General features: G+C 37.9%; 1 protein-coding gene across 1 annotated transcript in view; it reads left to right on the forward strand.

Annotated features, from left to right (window-relative positions):
- The first annotated feature begins 7569 nt into the window (after positions 1–7569).
- Positions 7570–23899, forward strand: part of SLIT3 (slit guidance ligand 3) — a 583670-nt gene continuing 567340 nt past the window's right edge. Inside the window, exon 1 of the mRNA XM_036224942.1 lies at positions 7570–7787. The gene's annotated coding sequence lies outside the window, so the exon portion shown is untranslated. The remainder of the gene's footprint in view (positions 7788–23899) is intronic.

Genomic DNA, 23899 nt, shown 5'->3' on the forward strand with positions numbered 1-23899 from the left:
CCAATTTGCACTGCCACCAGGATGTCTGTGAGTGTCCATCTCACTTAACAATTACCAATGTTGTGTAGTAGTTGCTAGGGTTTCTGACAAATATTTTTCTTCTCTTTCCAGGCATAATGTCAAATCACACTTCCTTGTTGCCTTAAAGTTAGAAGGGACTTTGTGACTTGCTTTGGTCACTAAAATGCAAGTGGAATTGACCTGCATCACTTCCAGGTGAAAGCTTCTGCAAGTGTGAAAATCACACCTCCCACCCCCCACCCCCCCACACACACTGCCATGGCAACCAGTAACGGTTGGGATGGTGGAGACATTACCTTCCTGGTCTCTGAGGGAGGAAACATGGAGCAGAGCTCCCAGTGGACCTTTGTTGGATACTTCACTTAAATGAGAAATAAACCTTGGTTCTTTTTTCTTAAAGGCACTAAAATTTAAGAGTTGTTTTTGGTGGAGTTCATTGGGAGAACTAAGCTTAATGCCCTCGGGCATCCATTGTATGTAATGAATTACCTTTTCTTCTATATATCTATATGGTGCTAGTTATTTACCATCCAAGGAAGAAATGAGAAAATTGTCACTTGAACAGGGTAATCCCACCTATCCTCGTTGCTATAGAAGTTGTTTCTGGTAACCCAGCTCCAAGCCAGTCATCCTGTGGTATTTCCTTGGACATAGGAATTGATTCAAGAATGGATGAATGACTCAGTTTGGGCTTATGAAATGTGATGAGAAACTTGCTAGGTGCGTCTGGAAAAGAGCATTCTTTTCTAATTGAGCTACCAGAAGCTAACTCTTCTTTCTTCTAAATCCTGTTACATCTGGATATGAGTCCTGAGACTGCTGCAGCCTTCCCAGAACCAGCCAGCACATCCACAGACTGCCCAAGCCCGGCCTGATTGCCGCCTTACCTCTGGATGCATTTGATTACACAAGTTTTCAATTACTTGCAGCTTACCATGTGCTAACTGATATTTTAAAAAAACATTGCTTGAGGATTGGCTTTTCCTGATCACCTCCTTTTCTACTCAATTCTCCATTCCCAGTCCAAGGTGGCAATAAGAGCAGGTCAACCTGCTTTCCACCTCTCCCCAGCCTTGTCTTCTCACTTTGAGTCTGCTATTTCCCTTGCAAACTTCATATCCTAGTGACTTGTAAAGAAGAGGAAGCTTGATCACTAATAGATTAAAACAACAATGATTTTAGCTCTGTCCTCTCAGCTGCTGAACCTTGCACTCAGCCCAGATCTTCCATGGGAACCCAGTGCAAGTGTTGTAGCCATTTCCCAGAACATCATTCTGTGAACACTTTTCGTTTGCTGGACACAAGTTCTAAGCCATGAGCATTTTTGATGTAGAGTGGAGATGGCTCCACTAGAATATTTACCCCTAGGATGCAGAGGGCTAGTGCATACTCAGTGGAAAGGAGAAGTAAAGGGCAACTGTATCTTCTTTCAGATCCATTAACCCACGCTGTGCTCTTTTCTACCCTTGCCTGTACCCTGGCAGACTGACTTCTGAAGATTGCACCACACAGGTGCTCTTGCCTTATGGCTTCCAGATTGGACTGGCCAGGAAATTAGAAGGAGAGACTGTGAGGTAGGGTGTTCGTCTCCCCTGCTCCCTCCATGCCTCAGTGAAGTTCTGGCAGGGTTGGCATTCCTTTGGGATTGCAGCTGCTTCCAAGCTCCCTTCTTCCACAGCTCTGGGCTTTCAGTGGAATATGGTAATTCTATTTATTGCTCCTGCAGGCCAGAGGTGGTAATGGCTTTCCAGTGTTTCTAGTCTGGGTGCTTCATTGGCCCTTATTCATTCCCCCCAAACCTTGTCTATGCCTCTGTAAGTAGAACAATTAAACTCCTTCAGTTAAAATCTTTGAATGCGCATGGATTTCCTCTCAGGACCCTGATAGTTGTAATAAGGAATGCCTCACTAGAATGTAAGCTCCTCGAGGATAGGGATTGTTGACTATTTTCTTATTCCCAGGATTTAGCACAGTGCCTACAGGGCTCTAGACTTGCAAATATTTGTGAATATTTGTGAATGAATGATGTCTTTGTGTGGCCTAGGTGTTTTGAGGCTGATGGCTTGCTGAAAATGTGAGATGGATTTGTAATCCAGTAGGGGGCTCTCAGTAACAGCACTAGTTCAAGAAAATTTCTCTGTTTGAGAAATACATTCAGAGACGTCTCACAATGAATGTTGTCTGGCTTCATACCATGGAGATTCCAGCTTTCCCCTTTACTGAATTTATGAGTGTGGACAGATGGGCTGAATGTTGCCAACTCCACTTCTCTTACCTTCCATTTCATGCCCATTGCAATATTTTACCCCATCACCCTGAGTGCCTGCAAGTATAAGCCATAAAGTATTTGGATCACAGACAATTTTCAGTGTTTCTCTAGAGCTCTTTCTACTCATCATCCTTAGTGAGATTCTACCATCCATGATACCTGCTTTACATTCAGAGATTAGGATGCTTCAGGAGGGTTCTTGAAAAAAAATTGAGACCCAGATGAGAGGTGTTAGGAATAACTGAATTTCAGAAGCACCAGGCTGCTGCAGTAGGAAAGGTGGGATTTGTAGGATCCAGAGACAAGGACAAGGATATGTTTGGAGACTCTCTCCTCCTCTACTTGGATCCACGTGGTGCCAAGAAGGGGGGAATTTCATCCTCCTGGCTCTGCTGTGACTCCATCAGAGAGGAGCCAGGCATGTTGGGGCAGTGGATTCTCTATCTCACCTATACAGTGTGACCCACATAAAAAAAATTTTCCTTGAGTGGAAGTAAGGGTGCTCATTCCTGAGTATCTGATGGTGGAAGTAAGTTTTGTGGTACTATAATGGCAATTTTCTGTCAACAGCACAGAGACTTGCTTGCAAAGAAGCGAGCCCCCCAGTCAATGGTGGTACTCAGGGCTTGTTTCCCCAGAGCTGCATATTGAAGAATGGAATTTGCACTTGCCAGGGGAATAGCAACTCTCCACAAATACATGCTCTGTGACTGGCACAGAGCTAGCTGCAGATATGTTATCTTTTTTCATCCTTACCCCAAATAAGGAAGCCAAAGCTGAGAGTTTTAGTGACTTGCCCAAAGTCACATAAACATTAAGTAGGAGAATCAGAATTCGAACCTAGAACTCCAAAATTCCTTGTTCTTGGCAACAGTATTTCCTCTAGAAAGAGGTGCAAAAGTCATTTGGGAAGGGTCCCGTATGTGCACAAGACAAAGGTGTGAAAGGATGGGGGACATTGAGGCAAGTGGGGAGATTCAGCTGGAGATCAGATTGCATATGGTACCAGGGGTACCTGTCATGGGGAGAAGGACCAGCTTTTTTTTAAGGAAACATTATATTTTTAGAAATGTGAAGAACAAATACAGAAGCTGTTCTTCTTGAGTATTGCAATAAAGAAGCTGAAAGATTTTAAGATCTAGACAGTGAATAAGGAGCCCATGTTCCCTTAACATTTTTACCACTTAATCCTTAAATCTTCCCTCACCCGCCCACACTCTGCAGCCAGGGCCAAAGAGGCCTTGGCTCCTCTTTCTCGGAAACTGGAGCTGCTTCTGTGGTGAGCCACAGCTCCCTGGGGCCTGGCCTCTGATGAGGGTTAGTGACGTCATCTTTGGCAGGAGTTTCAGATGGAGAATTCCCCAAGGATCTCACAATCAATATATCTCTTGCCCCTTCACCTTCCCAGCCAGAAAATATGTCCATTCCCTGAATTTTATATGCTATTCTAATATTTCAGCTTGCCACCAAGCTCGACATCTCTTCTTACTTTGATTGACCCTCCAACCCCATTTCATCAAAGCCCAGCTCAAATATGGTGAACTTCGGAGTGTTTCAGCAATAGAAATGCCCAAAGTTGGAACAGTCATTTTCCCTTTGTGGCTTCTTTAGTAACAGGGAAGAGGTGTTGGGGACTCCAGAGTAAACCCCTGCCCCCACCTCTTTTTGAGAACAGCAGATGCTCTTTTATCTATTTTAGATTTGAGCTTCTGCTTATTATTATTTTTGAACTGGGACTGAAAGAATTCAAAACCTGCCTCCTTACAGATCATCTCCCCAGAGGTGGGAGCAGTGCTTGGGAAACTGTCTAATTGTGCAACATTTGTCAGTCTTCTTTTCCCTCCTATTTTTTCTTTTCTGGGCAAAGCTGTGAGACCCATCTGGTAAAGCAAATGGAAGCTATGATGTGAACGCATGCTATGAGCACGGATAACTGTCATGTCCCAACTTCACTTTTATTACTGAAATGGTGGAAAGAAGAGAATTCTTATGCATCTCATTAAATCAATATTTTATTTCCTCCTTGCCCTAGCCACCCCCCAGCTTTGATCTCTTTGACTCTGAAGCAGAACTGGACAGGTGACTTTCATGATGCAAATAAGGATCACCTGGCTCTCTGCTCAAGCTTTGATCATCACCTACCTAAGGGATAGCCTGGTATGGAATGCAGCCTAGTCCCTGCTTACCCACTGCTTCTCTGTAACCTTGGGTGAGGTGGAGCCTGTGGAAGGGCTTTGCTTTTCACTCTGTAGAAGAGTAATATGACTCCTAGCAACAGTCCTCGAACTCTCTGTGCGTTATAGTATACTTCAAGGCACTGGAGAGGTTAGGGAAGAGGGGGCATCTTGTTGAACAGATTTTATCTATTTACTTATTTTTACTCAAATATAGGGTAAGCAGCTGAGATTAGAGCAAGGCTAAGGGCTCTGAGCAATAATAAATTTTTCTACCTGTCTCATATTAGAGGCTTCTTTTATTAAATCTAGTAAAAGCTATGTACCCTCTCCCATGCCCCAGCCTCTATGAATTCTGACAGCCTCTATGAATTAGGACAGCCTCTATGAATTCTGGCATTTAACCTTGGCATTTGTTGTCTCTGACTCAGAGAATACATTTGTGTCTTCGTGCTTGAAAAGAGTATGTGGTCATGAATTCTCGACCCCTTATTATAGAGATAACAAAGTGGAGAATTTAGAAGTATATGAATAAAAATAAATAAATACAGACAGAGACAAATCAGTCTCACTTCCCAAGACTCCAAATCTAGAGATGCTTCCATGATACTTCCTGGGGAGGAACAAGCAACTCAGAAGCTAACAAATGTAGACATCCGGAACACAAAAGATAGTAGGTGAGCTCATGTTGACATCACTAGCCCCATTTAGAGAGAAATCACTGCGCATGTTCTTACAACTTAGCAAACAAGATTCTGCTCCTTGATTGGCTGCTGGTATCTCTCTATATGTTTAGCTGACTCAAACTCTAAGTAGGTATGCAGGTTTTGCTCAGCCCAACTTTCTACCTATCTAAGTACCCAGAATTGGCTCAGGATCTTCTATTCTCACTTTTGCCTCTCAAAGGGAAAGAGGTCAGCATCTTGGCACATCTCTTTAAAGCCATTTTCACATGCTGCTGTAGGCTCTCTGGGGAGCTTGGTATATTCTGGGCTTAGTGACTTCAGCTCATATAAACTCATGGAGTATTTACTTATATGGGATTTTTCAACCCCACTTTTCAATCTGGGCTGAAGAATTAGGCAAAATGCCTTGAATTTATCCTGGGAATCATAAAATGGGTTCTGCAGAATGGTATTGGTTAAAAAATAGTTCTCCATATGGCAATTAGAAAAGTGCTGGAGAACCACCTTCAACGAAATTATTTAAGATGAAAACAACAACGCTTATAGTTTAGGGATAAATTGGGTGACAGGAGGAACAAGATTTCTCAAGGTTCTTTCCAGGGGCAGCTTTGCAAAAATAGCATTTTTCTTAAATATAGTTAAGAAGAGGTCGATACTACATTTCTCAATTTGGGATTTTTGTTTTGTTTTATTTTATTGCTGTTGTTTTAAGCCCTTGAGGCAGAGCTGTGGCATTAAGGTCAATCAGCTTCAGGGTGTACTTAGACAAAACAGTGAATTCAGCCAATGTGCTTTCCCTACTCCATCATTCCTTTCAGCACATTTTCCCTTCCATCATGGAAACTCTTTTCTCTCCCTTCAGGCAGAGTACTATTCCTTTACTCTGTTATCAAAACCTGCTAAATGTCAAGTATTACCTAATGTGTAATGAGCCATGTTCATTGTCTAATATATTAATTAGCCTAAAAGAGAGACTTCTCTGGTATTTATAAAATTATGACAGGCAGGAAGACTCTTTTCCTACTTTCTGTATACATTGACCTTGGACTTCTTTCTCTGGCATAGTATCATGGAAATAGCATGGTCTTTGAAGCCAGGGAGACCCCAGGTGACCTTGAGCAGTTATTGTTTTTTGGGCCTCAGCTTTCTTTTTTTATAAAATAATACTATTAGGGTCAACTTTGTGTAACTGTCATTTTAGTATCTGAACCTAATATCTCTCAGTTATGAGTTTTAAATGAGATAACATGTGCAAAGTGTATAGCACATAGCTCGTCACATGTCAGCTGCTCCTCTACTGTTAGTTCATTCCTCTTGCTTATTTTGTCTATTTCAATACTATAGCAATAGTATTACTCTTTCCTGCTAAAAATGAAAAACAGGGCATCACCCATTTTCCTTTAAAAGTCATTTTATCTTTCACTTCTGTATTTGGTTTACATGTTGGAATGTTTCTCATCTAAATAAAAAGAGCTGCTAAGCTGTTGGATTTCCTTCTATTCAGAATTTTCTTATAGTAACTGATAATGGCCTCTTCCCCTCCTCCCACTCCTATTTTTTTACATATTTTTCCTTCGAAATATACTCTGCCCCAGAAACTGGCTATTTACACTATGTATGTTCCAGAAATCCCTTGTAATGAACCATACAAATCTATTTGTCCTGCTGCTACTATAATTGCCTATATCTTATTATAACTTAATATGTAACAGATTTTTTTGGCGAGCCCAGAAGCAACTGAGCATTCACTGAAAACGCAGACGCTGAAGGTTGTTGAGGAGCCAGTGAACCCACTAATTGGATAAAGGGGGAGAATGGTGTGGAAATTTAATTAAACTGGCATTTGTTCTAGCTGCTGAAAATATTAATCAGAAAATGAGGTACACACAAAAACGTGCAAGGTGGGAGTGACATGAAAAAATGCCATTGGTGTGATTCTTCCTGGCAATGAAGAGAAAATGATTTTTTTTTTTTTTTCTTGAGGTGTGGGTCATCTGTCCAGTGAGCTCTGCCTAAAGCTTGTTTGGGCAGAGATCACAAAGAAAGGCACTTGGAAAGCTGTGAGTTGGGAGGAGGAGTGTGAGATTCTTGATTTGGGGACCAGATGCATCTCTTGGCAGTCTTTGATACAAACATAAAGATAAAATATGTCTTAAAAAAAAAAAAAGGAAGAAGAAAAAGGCCAGTTTTCCCCCTTTTAGAGAAACACTCCTCCCAGCGAGAGATGAGCTGAACATCTGCATCCATTCAAGCAATAATGCTTAAACAATTGTCAAATTTGAGAGGGGTAGATGAGGCATTTAAATACATTCCATTACCCAGGAGCCATTGGGAAGACATTGCCCTCTCTAGGCTTGCAAACACAGATGGGGACATTTGTGTTTGGTTTAAAAGCTGCTCTCCTAGGTTTGTTTAAGTGCTTTGAGTGGCCTGGACAGTTGTTGCCCTCTAGACCATTGCCCTACTGCTATTGGGGACAGCTGGGCCCTATTGGAAACTCTGGGTTAATAGACATATCTAAAGAGCCTGAAAGGCAGAGGAAGATAATTCTTTATTCAGAAGGCCAAAGGTTCTGGAGTCTTCAGGATTGGCCTCTTGAGCTTCAGCTTCCAGAAGAGCCTTTCTGGTTAATGGTTGGTGAGTAAATTTTCTTTAAGGAAACCTATTACTTGAAAATGAGAATGTACAAACACACAGTGTTCTTGCTTCTTTGTCATGGTTGTTTCTTAATTGTTTTTAATTAATTGAGAAAACTCTGATAACCAGTGCTAATTTGGGATAAAATGTGTAGCAATCCTTTTATATAAAATTGTGACTGTTTCTTATGAGTGACCAGGGCCTTGAGAATTGCTTCCCCCACATGAGGAACTGCTGACTTAGGCCCATTTTCCTATAGCCTCTGATGTTCAGATCCCTATATACTTCCCCAGCTCTTTCCTTGCCCATGTAGTAAGAAGGTAGAGCCAGCAACTAGAAGAACTATTTTTCCTTGTTTTGTTTTGTTTTGTTTTGTTTTGTTTCCAATTCACCCAGAATAGTCTCTGTATTAGTTTCCTGAGGTTGCTGTAACAAAGTACCATAAACTAGGTGGCTTAAAATAACAGAAATTTATTGTCTCATGGTTCTGAAGGCCAAAGCCCAAAATTAAGGTGACAGGGCCATGATCCCTCTGAAGCCTCTAGGGAAAAGTCCTCCTTTGCCTCTTCCTAGCTTCTGGTGGCTCCTGGCGATCCTTGACATTTCTTAGCTTGCCTCCATCTTCACACGGTTATTTTCTTTTTGTATTTGTCTCTGTGTCTCTGTGTCCCTCTCCTTTCTCTTGTAAAGATAGCAATCACTGGACTAGGGTTCATCTTATTCCAGTATAACTTCCTCTTAACTTGATTACATCTGCAAAGTCTATTTTCAAATAAGATCACATTCACAGGTACTAGGAATTTGGATTTCAGCATATATCTTTGGGGGACACAATTCAATCTGCAATGGTCTTTATGGAAATTAAGTATATTGTTTCCATTTGAACTCATGCTTATATCAACCTGGATTTTAAACAAGGTCCATGGTAAAATTGAGCTCTAATTTGTATACTGCTGGTGAATGTATATTCCTAACTTGACCAAATGTACTAAAATAAATTACATGCAAAATAACACCACTAATTAAAATGTATCCTGAAATTCTTCAACACTTAAAGGTATTTAAATATATATTTAAAAATCAGTGCACTACTGCCAACTGTTGTTTCTTAATTTATTGTGAAATTATAGCTTTCTTGCATTTTAGTTTTCAAATGTCCTTCCTATTATGAAGTAATGATGATTCTAAGTGGTATTTTATTTAAACATTTTTATAATGCCCTTACTTAGCAAACTAAAATGTTATTAATCCTGTCAATTCATAAAATATTTTGAGCAATTTTACTCCCCAATAAAATCTAAATGTAAAATAATCACTGTCATAGTAGATTCCTATTTATACCCCTTATACCTCAAGAGTTTCTTTTATGAAATTAATCTCTTAAATAGAGGTCATCACTGGTTTCATAAAGTTTGGACTCTTATTGTTGTAGTTGCCATAAAAGTAGCTATTCATCTAGGGATGGGATGGAGTGGAAATTTGGAGATGAACCCAAGGCTGACCACGATGAATCAGAAAATTGAGGATCTTTAAAATGTGAGTGATAACATACATAGAAAGTTAATTCTGTTTTACAAACATTTCACGCATTCCTTGATTGCAGAGGCCCATCTCCTACATCAAATGTACTGTATCATTTTCATATTATGATGGTGATGTCCGAATGCATGGCAGCGATTCAGTATTTGTCTGCAAAAAAACAAATACCATGAGACTCCTTCTAAGTGATCTGAACATCTCTTCCTATTGGTCACAAGATTGGAAGGCCCAGCTTGGTGATAGTTTTGATGGCCCAACAAATTAGCAGGTCACAGGTAGGATAGCAAAGTGAACAGTTAGTCTAAAACATGGATGTCTAGATTTTTTTAAATGTGAAAAACTAGTTCAGCCATACATATTTCAGCACGAATAGCTTCTCATAATTCGAAAGAGGCCAAGCAAGCATTAGACCTGGTGATTAGACAAGATTGACTCTGGGTATCGTTACTTAACCTTATCAAAGCTCTTTAGAGCTCTCAAGATGTTGATTAATTATTGACAGGCAGGATATGAGGAAATCCCACTGGATTGTGGTTGCCTAGTGACAGAAATCAAAACTGAGGAGTGACTTAAAAAAGTCTATCCTAGGACCTATAGAAAGAAAATGTATTTCCATTATTGCCGGGGGGACAACTGGAAGAACTTCCGGTGAAGACCTTGGGGATTTTTCAATGAAATCATGATGGCATTTCCCCAGAGACCTTTTATGTTCAGATGAAGTGACACATGTTTGAGATGGGTAGACAGGTGTTCTCCTGAGGGATCAGAGGAGCATCTTTGAATTTTATCCCACTGTAATAGCAGGGCTTGAAGTTCCTCTTTCTGCCTTCTTTCATGGTCTGCATTGCGTGTCCCTGTGAGTACAGGGAATGAGGACTTGTCTTTCTCCACCAGGACTCTCTTTCAAGCATGTTCACCGACAGAGCAGGTACAGATACATCCTCATGTGTAGCTACATCCTCCCTTGCTTACACACAACCTAGGGTCAGTTTTAACTCTGGTGAATGATCCTTTCCAGATTAGGTCATTTTCCAATGAGTAGGCCTGTTCGGGGCATCCTAAACTGAGGAAAGGCCTTTGATAGAGAAAGGAACTTTCACTCCTCTCCCTCCACAATTCTGCCTAAGTCCAGAGTGGGAGAAATTCTGTCCTTCTCCCATCTCCATATACATACTCTATCCTTCCCAAGCAAGTGCTACTAACTTAACTGGTTGGAAAAAAAAACAAAACAAAACAAAACAAAAAAACATTTACTGGGTCACCTACTAGTAGAGCTACCTGTATCAAGCCTCAGGTATTGTCTTCCTTCTTGTTCTGTCTCCTTATGCTGTTCTCAGAGGGCCTTGCTCTTTTGGGGCAAACTGGTCATCCCTGGCCACTCAGATTGTGGGGTTAATAAATAGACCATATCTATTAAAGAAGGAAGTAGATTATGCCACATTTTCTAGCATTATTTAGCACATTTTCTCCCAACTGTGGGATGTGGGAGAGAATGGGAATGGACAATAAGAAGTAGATGGCTTGGGAGTTCTACCCTACACTCCACCCACAGCTTTGCAGTTAGTTCCTTTGTAAATAAACCCTCTTTAATGAGTGTGCCCTTGGGGACCTAACTGATACAATAACCCTTGTATAAAAGTCAGTGTAAGAAGAAGACTAATTTTGTACATTATGTTACTTTTGAAAATTACTTTTCAAAAGAGACTGATCTTGAAATTTGACTTTTCTTACATTTGAAGCTCCAAAATTCTTCACTTCTCTCCCAGCTATCAGTTTTGGATTACTGAACGGTGAACTTGTTAACTCCTTAAGTGGGAATGTTGTTGTTTTAGAGAAGCTGATATTAAATTTCCTCCCTTGATTTTGGAAACACTTGGAAAATAGATACAAGAGGGCTTAGAGGAATCAAGACTTCAACTTTATTGCCAATTGAGAATGGGCTTCTTGATTTCCACCTAAAAGCAGACTTATGTACCAATCCATATACAGGGCAGAGGAATCCTGCTCAGGAGACTTTAACTTCCGTGGGACTGCAGGGAGAGCGGAGAACACTCATGCTCTGTGGACAGACACAGAGAGTCAACTCAGAAGGGACTGAGCCCTGCAAATTCTTCTCATTTCATCTCACAAAAGCAGGGGTTCTCAGTGCCTGGGCCAAGGACTGGTACCCGTCTGTGGCATGTTAGGAACCGGGTTACAACAGCAGGAGATAAGTAGTAGGCTAGCGAGGTGAGCTTCATCTGTATCTGCAGCCACTCTGCAGCACCAGCATCAACACCTTAGCTCCACCTCACATCATCGGGCGTTAGATTCTCATAGAAGCAACAGTCCCTGGTGCCAAAAAAGGTTGGGGACCGCTGAAACAAAGCATTCCTTCCTCCTTGGTAAGAGACAGAGAGGGACATAAAAGAAGAGAAGTGCTTGTCTTTCAGATATTTTGAAAGGGAACAAGTTTTTATTTTATGGAACAAGGAAAGATTTCCAAAAAAGGTTTCTTCTGCTTAAAAAAAAGTCTTCTAGAATCAAAACTGCAACAGTACGACTTTTCTGATGTTTTCAGGTGGAAGCTTCCTCCCCAGTCAAGTCCCCATATGGTGCAGGAGAGAAGGGAACTATATCCTGCCCTGGATTGCTATCATGTTTCCATTCCTTGGACACTTCTTGAATAAATTTAGTATTATTATCTTTCACTAAGAATGAGTGAATGAAAGACGTGCTCTTTAACAAACTTTATCGAGTGTCAATTGCATGCTAAATTCTATTCTAGGTGGTAATACAGAAATAAAAGACAGGAACTATATCCTGAAAATGGAAATGGAAAGAGAGGTATAGAAGTATAAGGTGACCATAACAAGTGATAAGAAGTAATGGTAGTCTATATTTACTGAGTATTGAATGCACCAGATATTGATGTAAGCACTTTACATGTATTATTATATGATTTAATCTTCATAACAGTCGTATAGTGTATACTTTTATTATCCCCATTTTACAGATGAGGAACCTGAGGCACAGAGTAATTATATAACTTGTCCAAAGTAACACACTAAATGACAGAGCTGGGATTTGAACTCTAGCAATTTGACTAGTGGCCTGAGCTGCTAATTGAGAAAAACATAACATAGTAGAGGGAAGCAAGGGTAACTCTGAGTATACAGAAAAAGCGTCCCAATCAAGACCATGAAGGTTTGAAGGATTCTTTCAGGTGTATTCAGGATTTATACCTGTTTCTGAGGTCTTTGGGAGCATCAGGAGATTACCTTGGATAACAGAGCCTTCCATTTATTCTATTGCAAGGTGAGGGAAATTAGAATCTCCTCTGAGACCCACTTAGCCTTGTTTTCGCAACTTTTTCTTCTAGAGATGGGCCCAGAGACTGGGCCAGAGGAACCAAGGTCCTCTTTCTCTTCTGGATTTCTGTTAGGAATCCAGAAATGGATTTACCAGCCTTTGTTACAAAGAAGAGTTTCATGAGTGATTCCGGCTGTTTCCTTTCTAATGACGAAGTTCTGAGCATCTCGCTGCTGCAGTAGGTGTGGGCTTTGTCTGATTAGATCAGATCATACCCTTATAAGATCTCAAACATGCAAAGCATTCTGGAGAGGCTCCCATTGTTCCGAGATGGCTTTGGAGATGAGCTGGGAATCCTATGAGGAGTTCCATTCAAATTTCCCTCATGGACTATAGAGAAAATGCTCTCTGTGCTGACACCTACAAAGTGACAGATGTGATTAGCATCTGTGTAAGGTCTCTGTTGGCTCCTGGCTCAGCTTCCCGGAATCCCTGTGGGCCAAGGCTGGTGATTATCTCCAGGACACACTCTCTGTTCTCACATTTTCCCTTAACACCCAGGTAAAGAAAATAGGATTTGGAGTGCAGGAGCCCAGGGCTTGAGCCCTCTTTTCTCCACTTATAGTAATTAACCTTGGGTTGTTGAACAACCCCATAAGATTGGTGGGAGGGTCAACGAGTTAAGGCAGGCTGTGCCCCATATGTTGTCAGCTCCCAGTAAGTGATGGCTAATATTGCTGTTGCTATGGTTATTAATCTTTAATAAGTGAGTGTGTGTAAATATTCTAAATTGAAGACACAGCATTGTCCTATGAAATTCTCGGAAGTTTGCCTTCCCCAGTCTCTCATTTCTTCATGGCAATAGGACAAGTAAGCAAGGACCAGGCTACCCAGAACCCAGGTAGAAATAGGTATTCTTGATGTCAGCTCTATATCTCAAATGCATTGCTTTTTATCCAGGAGTTTACCTAAATCATTTTTGGAGTATTTTTCTAGTTATTTTAAAAAGCTTAAAAAGATTCTGCTTTGTAAAGTAGCATTTCGGCTGTCATTGATCTATTCCCTTGAGGTCTAGTTTTCTAGGATTTCATAAACCTATCTTTATTCACTCTTTCCATGCCCAACATGATTTTATACACCTATCTTTGGTTCTTTCCTACAAGAAAGAATTTCTTCACGAGTGAAGATGCCTATTTTAAGAGCCATTCACACATACCTCTTCTAACATCTTTGGTGTCCTATCAGAAGTAAAAGACTCTACAAGTTGGATTATTTTCTCATGAATCTTAACTCTATTCTTAGTTAGGATGCCTACATCCCACAGAACAGTGTAACCTAGTGACCAAATTTGTGTTTCACTATTCAGGTTCCCTCAAGTACCAGCAATGTGAATTTTCCATCCATAGTTGCTTATCTGTAAATGGAAAAGATAATAATAATTTCCACTTTGTGAGATTTTATAGGATTTAAATGAAGCAATTAAAGAGCTTGGAACAGCACTGAACTCATAGTAATTCTTAATAAATGGAATATTAGTATTTGGATTAGCAATACCAATTGGCATTAGGGTGAATATTAATACTAGTACTCCATGTCTTTGCAATATTCTCTGTTTGGATTCACCCCTCCCCTCTTTGTAGATGCCAAATCATCCTTCAAAATTCAGTTCAAATGCCATCTCTTCTAGGATACCTCTCCCGCTCCCTCAGGTAGAATTTATCCATTCCCCTAGTACCTTTTAATTTTCTCTGTTGTAATACTGATCCCTACAAATGCCATTTATATATTAATGTGGCCATCTCTCCTGCTAGACTGCTTCCTGAGAGTGGGCACTGGGTCTAGTTCATGCCGGTATCACCTGTTAGAGAACCTGGCAGAGTTGACCCTTCTTAAATGATCTATAATTAGAAAAGAACTGCAGAGGCTGCCAAAGAGATAAGCAGGCCCCAAAGTGCCCAGAGTTCTGGTGTCTAGAAAAAAAAAATCGAAATGGAACCCTCCAGCCTAGCTATGCTGTACAACTTCTAGACAATTTTTCTTTTCATTAGAGCTGGGCCAAGTGTGCAGGTTTGGGGGCCTAGAAAGAAAGTTTCTCAAAGTTATACCATGTCTCTGCCTACCCAGAAAGACAGGAACTAGTGAGTGACTCTGCATTGTCATGCTGTCAAATGCAGTGAGTACACTGGGGTGTGGAAAGGAAGCATATCATTTATAAGCTGTTGGCATTGCTGAATTTACTTTATAGGAAGGAGAGTTGAGTACTTCATGCCAGTCCCACTCCTTCCCTTTTATTCATGAAGGGCTCCTTTCTTCTTGGTATTTATTGCAATGAGTCACTTCTCTGCATGCCATATGGAAGATGCAGAAGCTTCTAGCTTCTGTGAAGTAATGCAAGGTTTAGGGTGGGGGATCAGGCTGACAGTGGGGAGGGGAAAGTGAGCTGGGCTAGGGACATGTAAATTTGTCTTCAGATAGAATTAAGCCCTCAGTTTCCTCCATTTAGATGGAATTAAGTTCTAGTCCCACAGGTTTGATCCATTCTCTGAGATGGTTGTTCTCATGTTTTCCTTCTTGCTCTTTGAGCCCATCTGCACACTTGCTGGAAAAATTCAATCCATATGGGCTCATTCATTTAACTCATTAAGCTGTTGTTTAATGAGAACAATTTTGTCACTGAAAATCCTTCAAAAGTTTAGTCCTAGCAGCTATGATTTTCTGTTTGTGAGGAACCTGTTCTCTCAGGTCTGAGATGGTGGTTCTTCAAGACCTTGTTCCAAAACCGAGACTTATTTCTATTCCACGGAGGGCTGCTGAAGGTTATCAGATGCAGCATTGTCACCATATCTGTCTTTCTAGGTCAAGATGACCACATCCATATAGGCCTGGAAGCTTTTAGAGTCTCACATGCTATGGGTCTTTTGGATCTATTACAGGTTACATCATTTCCATGACACTTGCTCTAATAGTCGGGCTGGACATGATCTCTTTCTTGGTTTGGTTCTCTTTTATCACTGTTTATTTCTTTCTTGTATGATAGATATAACCAATGTTCTCTACTAGATGATAACTTGTATATAGTACTTGAGAGCACAGGCTTTGGGGTCAGGGAGACCAGGGCTGTTTTGAGTTGATGGGCATGCCACCTCAGAAAACTCAATTAAAATCACTGAGCTTTGTTTCCCTATCTCCATTTAAAACCTCTTTTAAAACTGTATAATGTGATATAGACACATAGATGAAATGTTTAAACCATAAATATATAGCTTAATGAATTCTTATAAATGAATGCACCAGGTCACACCATTCAGGGCACAATTTAGAACTTTATGGGGACCTTAAAAGCCCTCTCTGTGCCCTTTTTCCGTTTCACCTAAATGTGACTAAAATTCTGAACTACATGGTGATATTTGCTTTGCATTTTTTAAGTTTTACTACCTAAGTATGCTGAAATATTGTTTCTTTTTCCTTGTTTGAATGCTGTTAAAATAGAAGTCTATAGTATCTATTCTTTTGTGCACAGCTTCTTTTCCTCAACATTATGTTTGTGTGATTCAGTCACCTTGTATGTAGCTGTGATTCACTCATTTTCATTATTGTATAGAACTGCATTGTATGACTATAACCAAGTTTGTTTATATAGCCATTCTACTTGTGATAGATATTTGAATTATTTCCAGTTTGTAGACATGACAAGTAATGCTGCTGTGAACCTTCTTGTCCATGCCTCCAGGGGCACACGTGCATTCATTTTGAGATTGCTGGGTCACAGGCGTGCATTACCTTCAGATTTAATAGATAATACAAAAGTGTTTCCAAAGTGTGCCAGCTTATAATTCTATAAGCAGACGATATGAATTCCCAACATTTTTGATCCTTGTCAGTACTTGATATTGTCCATCTTCTCAAGTTTTAGCCATTCTGCTAGATATTTCATTTGCTTTTAATCTGACATTTTTGATTATTGTTAGGTTGTGTACCTTCCCTTATGGGCCAAGTGTGCAGGTTGGTATACAACCTAACAATAATCTTTTTTCTTTTCTTTATTGCCTGTTTTTCTGCTGGATTGTCTGCCTTATTTTTATTGTTTTGTAAGAACTTTTTTATATGTCCTGAATATGAGCCTTCTGTGTTACTATGTTTTGCTATCATCTATTCACATTCTATGGTATGCTTTTTTATTTGCTTAAAGGGACATTTTGAAAAAAAAAATTCTTAATTTTAATGCGGTCAAATTTATCAACCTAGTGCTTTTTATGTCACATTTAAGAATTTTTATCTCAAATTAAAATCATAGAGATAATCTCCTCTATTATAATCTAAAATGCTATTGTTTTCTTTTTCATATTTAGGTCTATAAACTATCTATGATTGATATTTTGTTTATGTTGTTAAGGTAGAAGTCAAAGTCATTTTTTTCCATATGCATATCTAACTATCACAGCATTTTTTGCAAAGGCCATCTTTTCCCTACTTCTTTGCAGTCACACTTTTAGCATAAATCAAATGTCCATTTATCGTGTAGATATGCTTCTATTATAAGGCATTGGTCTGTTTGTCTAACCTGGTACTAATAAAACATTACCTTAATTACTCTAACTTTATAGTAAAACTTGATATCTAATAGAGCAAGTCCATCCATTTCATTTGCCTTCATTAAGTTGTCTTTGGTATTCTTTCCCTTGGCATTTCTATTTATATTTCAAAATCATTTTGAAAAATTCCACAGAAAAAATTTTGGGATTTTTTAAAAGGGAAAATCAGTCTGGAGAGAATTGAACATTTTTGCAATAATGTCTTATAATTCACAATCAAGGTATATCTCTATCAATTTAGGAATTTAAAAATTTCTCTCATTAGAGTTTATAATATCCTGTGAAGAGATATTACACAAATTTTGTTAGAGTCATTCCTAGGAATTTGATTTTTTTAAAATCTATTTTGAATGATATCTTTTATAAAATTTATTTTTAAACTACTACTTGAATTGGAAATGCAATTAATTTTTATATAGCGACCTTGTTAATTTGACTTTGCTTAGTCATTTCATTTAGATTATTTCCCATATTTATTATTTTAATTGTTCCTTGTCCTTGTCTACATTTAATTTTCCCTCTATCTGAAGAGCATTTTTTAGTATTTCCTTTAGTGCAGATCAACTGGCAGCAAATTCTGTCAGCTTTCTTGGTCTGAAAATGGCTATTTTTACTTTTTTCCAGTTTGTTTGTTTGATTAAGGATCTTAATAAAGTCAATACATGCTAATTAATAAGATTTTTAATTATTTAAAGCTACAGGTTTCTCTCTCTTCTTTTTTCTTAGAATTTATTTTGTGAATCTACTACCAATTCTTCTGTAGAGTTTCCCCATAAACTTAGTTTTGCTGATAGCATCTCTGGACTATTACTTAACATGTTCCTCTATCCCTATATTTCTCACAAATTGTTAGTTAATGGATTCATTGCATGCAAATTCAATTATTTGTCAATATTTTTCAGACCAGGTATTGAGTCCTTTCATCAGGAGGTATATTTTTCTTTCTGATGACAGCAGTTCTTGATCAAGTGTTACCAAATTATGCCAATATCTCTCATCTTATGTCAGACAACTTATTTTGGTTGTCTGAAACCTCTCATCTAGTACTTTCTTCCAAAAGTGCTAATGCAAATAATATTCTTACATGTTCATGGTTTATTTGAGTCTTTATCCTTAAAAGATAATTTGAATGACTAAATAATCAGCTCAAATTCTCTTCCATTGGTATTTTAAATATGCTGCATCATTGTCTTCTGGCATAAAGTATAGCTATTAAAAAGTCACATGACAATGATTTTTTTCTTCATAAGTTACTTGGTAATTTTGTCTGAATAGCCAAAGGAATTTTTATATTTCTATAAAGTTTGATTGTTTTTCTAGAGTATATTTGATATTGTTTGTTCTGGTTTGATTTTCCCAGCTAAGTGTGTCCTTTCAGTATTTACTGTTATGTCTTTTTTTTTAAGTACTCCAACTGTACATTCATGGATCTTTGCCTACCTTCTCTATCTTTTATTTTTTTCTCAAATAATTTTAGTCTCTTCATTTCAGTTTGATATTTTTTCTTTTCATTTTATATTTCTCTTAAGGCATTGTTTATTTTATTACTGTGTTTCTTCTAGTTTAATTTTTATTTCTAAAATACAGTTACTTCCCTTCTCTTTCTCATTCTTTCTTGAATTCCATCACTTCATTTCTGAGTTTTAAAATTTTTGATGTACAGTAATATCCCCTTATTCACAGGAGATACATTCCAAAACCCCCAATAGATGCCTAAAACCACAGGTATTAATGAATGCTATATACTGTTTTTTCCTATATGTACATACTATGATAAAGTTAAATATAAATTAGGCACAGTACAGTCGTAACAGCAATAACTGATAATAAAATGGAGCAAATATAACAATATTCTGTAGTAAAGGTTATGTGAATGTGGTCTCTCTCTCTCTCCCACTCTCTCCCTCTCTCTCTTTCTCTCTCTCATAACCAAGATGGCTACTAAATGACTAATGGGTAGGAAATGTATACAGCATGGATAAGCTGGACAAATGGATGATTCATGTCCTGGGCTGGACAAAGCAGATCAGCACAAGATTTCATCATGCTACTCAAAACTGTGGCCAACTTAAAACTTATGAATTGTTTATTTCTGGAATTTTTTATTTAATATTTTCAAACCACTGTTAACCGCAGGTAACTGAAGCTATGTAAAGTGAAACCACAGTTCAGGGGTGGGGGACAACTGTATGGTATACTTTTTTATCTTTGTTGATTTTCTTAATCTCTTTCAGCTTGTTTTGATAAAGATTAAGTTACAATCTTTGTGAACATGTCTTCTGGTGTAGTTTTAGTGTCTTTAGGGATGTTATTCTCCTCTTTATTTTCTTTTTTCTCATGATACCTTCGAATGGGTAATAATCGAGGCCCTTTGGTTCTTTTCTTTACACATAGAATGTATTATTGAACTTTTAGGAAGGAAGGTGAATAGTTTTTCTAGCTTTGGTACTCACGAGCTCCTCTGTTGTTTTTGTAAACTGTTAAAAAAAATAAACTTCATATTTCATGAGATCTGGCTTTCCCTCTCTTCTTCACTTTTATCTGGCTCTTTTTTTTTTCTTTTCTATTAACCCTGTCCTACTAAATTTTAATTATTTTTTTCCAGCTGTTTCTCTCCAGTGAAAGTTTTCATTCTGGAAGGAAACTTGAGCTGGTTAGTTTTGAGAAATGGAAAGGCCCTGGCAGCCCTAGCCATTCAAACATTAGCACAGATCCCTTGCGCTCAATTGTGAATTGTACTATGAAAAATCCCTCCAAGTTTAAGCTCCTCAATCTCAGATTGGACTCTTACATTTTTCAGGGAATAATTGTTAAGGATGTTGTGGTTGTCATTTTAGTATAATCAAATGCTCTGTTGCTTCCCTGTGCTCTTTCATACATATACATGCTCACACTGTATGTGTCAAGTAACTGTTTGTCTAAATCACTTATGTCTGAGTAGATGGGATACTTTAATTTCTATATTTGCTGTGGATATTGTTATTGGTCTCTTAGTTGCTGTGTTTTTTTTTTTATGGGGTGATTCAGAGAGACTGAAAGACACCCATTGCCACCACTATAGGTATCTTCCCACAGTTCCTCTTATACCTTTATTCTTGAATAATATGTTTGTTGGATATAGATTTCTATGATGACAGTTGTTTTCTTAAACAAAGTAGAAGCTGTCATTCCACTATCTGCTGGCTTCCACAACTAATGTTGGGAGTCATCTGCTACTCTTATTGTTATTCTTTTAAAGGTTATCTGCATTTCCTTTGACTATTTTGGAAGAACATTTTCTTTTTAAAAAGTTCAGTATAATGTGTTTAGGTGTGGGTTTATTTTTATGTTATGCTTAGGATTTATTAGCTTATCTTAAATCTGTAGATCAATATTTTCAATTTTAGATCATTTTCAGCCACCATCCCTCTTCCCTATTTTGTCTCTTTCCTCCTGATTTCTTTAGTTCTTCAGTTACACATACATTAAACCTCTTCATGTATCCTCTGGTATCCTACTTACTCTACTCTGTTTTAAGTATATTTTTCTCCTCATGATATATTCTGAGTCGTTTATTTTGCTCTCTCTTCCAGTTTACTTACTCTCTCTTCAGCTCTATTTAAAAAGCTGTTAAATCTAACCAATGAGTTCCTTTTTAGTTTGTGGCTCTCTAGTTATCTTATGGATCAGCAAAACTAGCTTTAATAATTTCTAGTACTTTGCTGAAGATGTTAAGTTCCACTTTTACATCTATGATAATGAGCTAATTGTTTTCACAATCTATGTTTAGAATTTCCCCTGTTTGGGGGAACTTGAGGTCTGTTTAAGTTGTTTTTACTGATTTTCTTTTATGTTGTCATGTTTCCTCTTTGCCTGTTTGTTGGTGACTGTGTGGTTGCTATTGCATATGAAAATTAATTTGCAAAAATAATTTGGTGACTTTCATGTTATTATATTTGTTTAGAGAGGATTGTCATTTTCTTTTTCTAGGTACCTAGGAGGTACTAGCAACATAGAATTGTCTGAATCCATTTTTAGGACTTGAAATTTTTTGGAACCACTGATATGAATTAAAACTGTCCCATATGAATGTGATTTCATCATTATTTCCAAGATCTAGTTCTTCCAAGTTCCAATCCTTAGTGTAGTGTAGCATGTTGTCTCAGGACCTCTAGCTTTGATAAGCCCTGAGTTTCAATTTTTGTCCTCTTAAACGTTCATGATGCTATATAAAGTATTATTCAGCCTCGTATCTACTTCTACTGCATCAGTAAATGTCCTGCAGGCCAAAGATAAGCCAAATGTAGGCCCACTTTTCTGCATGTTTGTCTTCTCCCGAATCCTTTTCTAGTAATCCCACTCTAACTTGATTGCTCTATGATGCTTTTAGAGGAAGGTGTTTTATATATTTTAGAATTTTTTAAATTGTCTTCAGCAGGATGGTCAGCTTGCACTACCTAATCTGTCATTCCCCAATGTTTGATTTCTTCATCTGTAAAATAGTCTGTAAATATTGATTCTAGTTGTATTGTTGTGAGACTCAAGTGTTGTTGTGAGACTCAAATAGTATGTAAATAAAATATTTAGCAAAATGTATGACATATAATGACATCATAATTAAAAATATCTGTTATCAGCATGTTACAGACAAGTTCTGTTTTACGAATAGTTATACCTGTGGTGCAACTATTAAATCTCTCTGCCAGGAGGGAAAATAATTATAAAATTAGCATGTTGTTGAGAACTTTAAAGTATGAAAGTGGAAAGAAAAAAATTTTCCAGTCCAGGTTTACTTCTGTGGCTAAATAATCATAAGGGAGTGAGCAGATACTATTAAAGAATGGTTAGAATCCATTTCTGCTTCTTAAACATTTTAACCAATTATCCATTGATTATGGAGAGTATATTGATTAGTGTTTTTTTAATCTTGTTCGTGTTTTATATTTCATATATTGCTGGAAAATAAATTTCATTGGCCTTTCTAGCCTTTGTCTACTTAACATACTCTAATATTACATGGTCTGTAGGAGAAACAACACAGTGCATTGATTTCTGAAAATATGGAATGAACAAATGGTTGTGAAGCCTATGGAGTAATTTAATTTCTTCCTCTTATATATATTTCTGCTGAGAGTTCCCTATTGGCAGGAGTGACTGCCAAGTTTAGTGACACTTGAAATAAAATGATATCAGGTTGGAGATTTAGATGCTTGTCCTCCCATTTTCAGAGATTCTAATGGCTTTAGTTTTCCTGTTCAAGAGAAATAAAGGAACCCAAGATCCCCTCACTGCTCACCTTGTGCTGTTCTATGAGAGGTCAAGACATTCTGAAAGTAGCAGACCAGTGTTCCACTTTCACACCCACCGCTGGAAGCTCTGCGCTACTGGTAGTAATAAAATTATTATTATAACTACTAACATGAATTACTAAGCACTTTACATGTTTTAACTCACTATGATCACAAAAACTCTAGTCTGTTAAGAAATGGATGCAAAATAAAGTTTAATTAATCACCCAAAGTCACATATTGAATTAAGTTCTTACTAACCTTTCTAACTTTATATTTTCCACCTGCAAAATGATAAATAGTAATTAGCCTTGATGGGATGATTGGATAAGGTAATTATATAATATGTCTGGCATGTGATGGGCATTCAGTAATGTTAGTTGCTTACATAAGCAGACATTTCATAGAATTGTACATTTCATAGAATTCCACCAGGCTGTTATTTCCTTGGGTGGATTATTATGATCATTATGGTATTTTAGTGCCTAACACAGTATCAGGTACAGTATTGGTGCCTAATAAATATTTATTAAAATGTAAGCACATAAATCTTAGAGTTAAAAAAAAAAAACCTTTAAAAATTACCTAATCCAATCTGACTCATTAAAGGAATCCTTTTTTAGAGAACCTCTAAAGGGAAAGGCAACTAATTCACCATTTAATAGTCAGTGGGCTCTATTATTGAAAAAAATATCTTGTTCTTAAAAAGTTCTTCCTTTATATTAAGGCACATGATCTGCACATTTAGGGAATTAGCTGTAATTCTGCCCTCTGAAAGTGCATGGAATAAGGCTTTTTTGTTTTTGTTTTATTTTGCCTGAGTCTTCTGTCAGATATCCCACTACACTGCTCATAGATCCACTCGGTACCTTCCATTCCAGGCCAGATATGCCCAGGAACTTTCATTATTTCTCATAAAAACCAGATGTCAATTCAGGACAGTTCGTCCTTTGAGATTTAAATAAAATTGGCTAGAGCCTTCAATCTCACATCCTGTGGGAAATCCAAGGCCCAACCCAAGGTTTCTTTGAATTCCTGGGGATTTATGTTCTTAAAGTGACCTCTGGCTTTGAGAGTCTAATTCCACAGAATTCTGTCTCACTGATATTTCTTTGCATTGGATCTTCTCAGCGCTTTACTCAACCATGATATTGACATCAAACTCATCCTCTTGAACCCTTAAACAATGCACATGTGGAAGCATGGCAGATTTTACCGATAGTGGTAATAGAGACAGTTTCCACTTCCAAGCATACACAATTTGAAAATAAATATTTGGTTTTATAGTTCTTCAAATTTCATATTCATTCTGCCATCAGGAATTTCTTGTCTCCCTCCTTTTTCCTTGGACCGTGTCTTCTAGCATATTGCTCTAACTCCCTCTTTTACTATTCTTCCTACTTACTACTCTTTTTTTTATAAC

This window comes from Rousettus aegyptiacus, unplaced genomic scaffold, assembly GCF_014176215.1.
Source record: "Rousettus aegyptiacus isolate mRouAeg1 unplaced genomic scaffold, mRouAeg1.p scaffold_m13_p_7, whole genome shotgun sequence".
NCBI classification, from domain to species: Eukaryota; Metazoa; Chordata; class Mammalia; order Chiroptera; family Pteropodidae; genus Rousettus; species Rousettus aegyptiacus.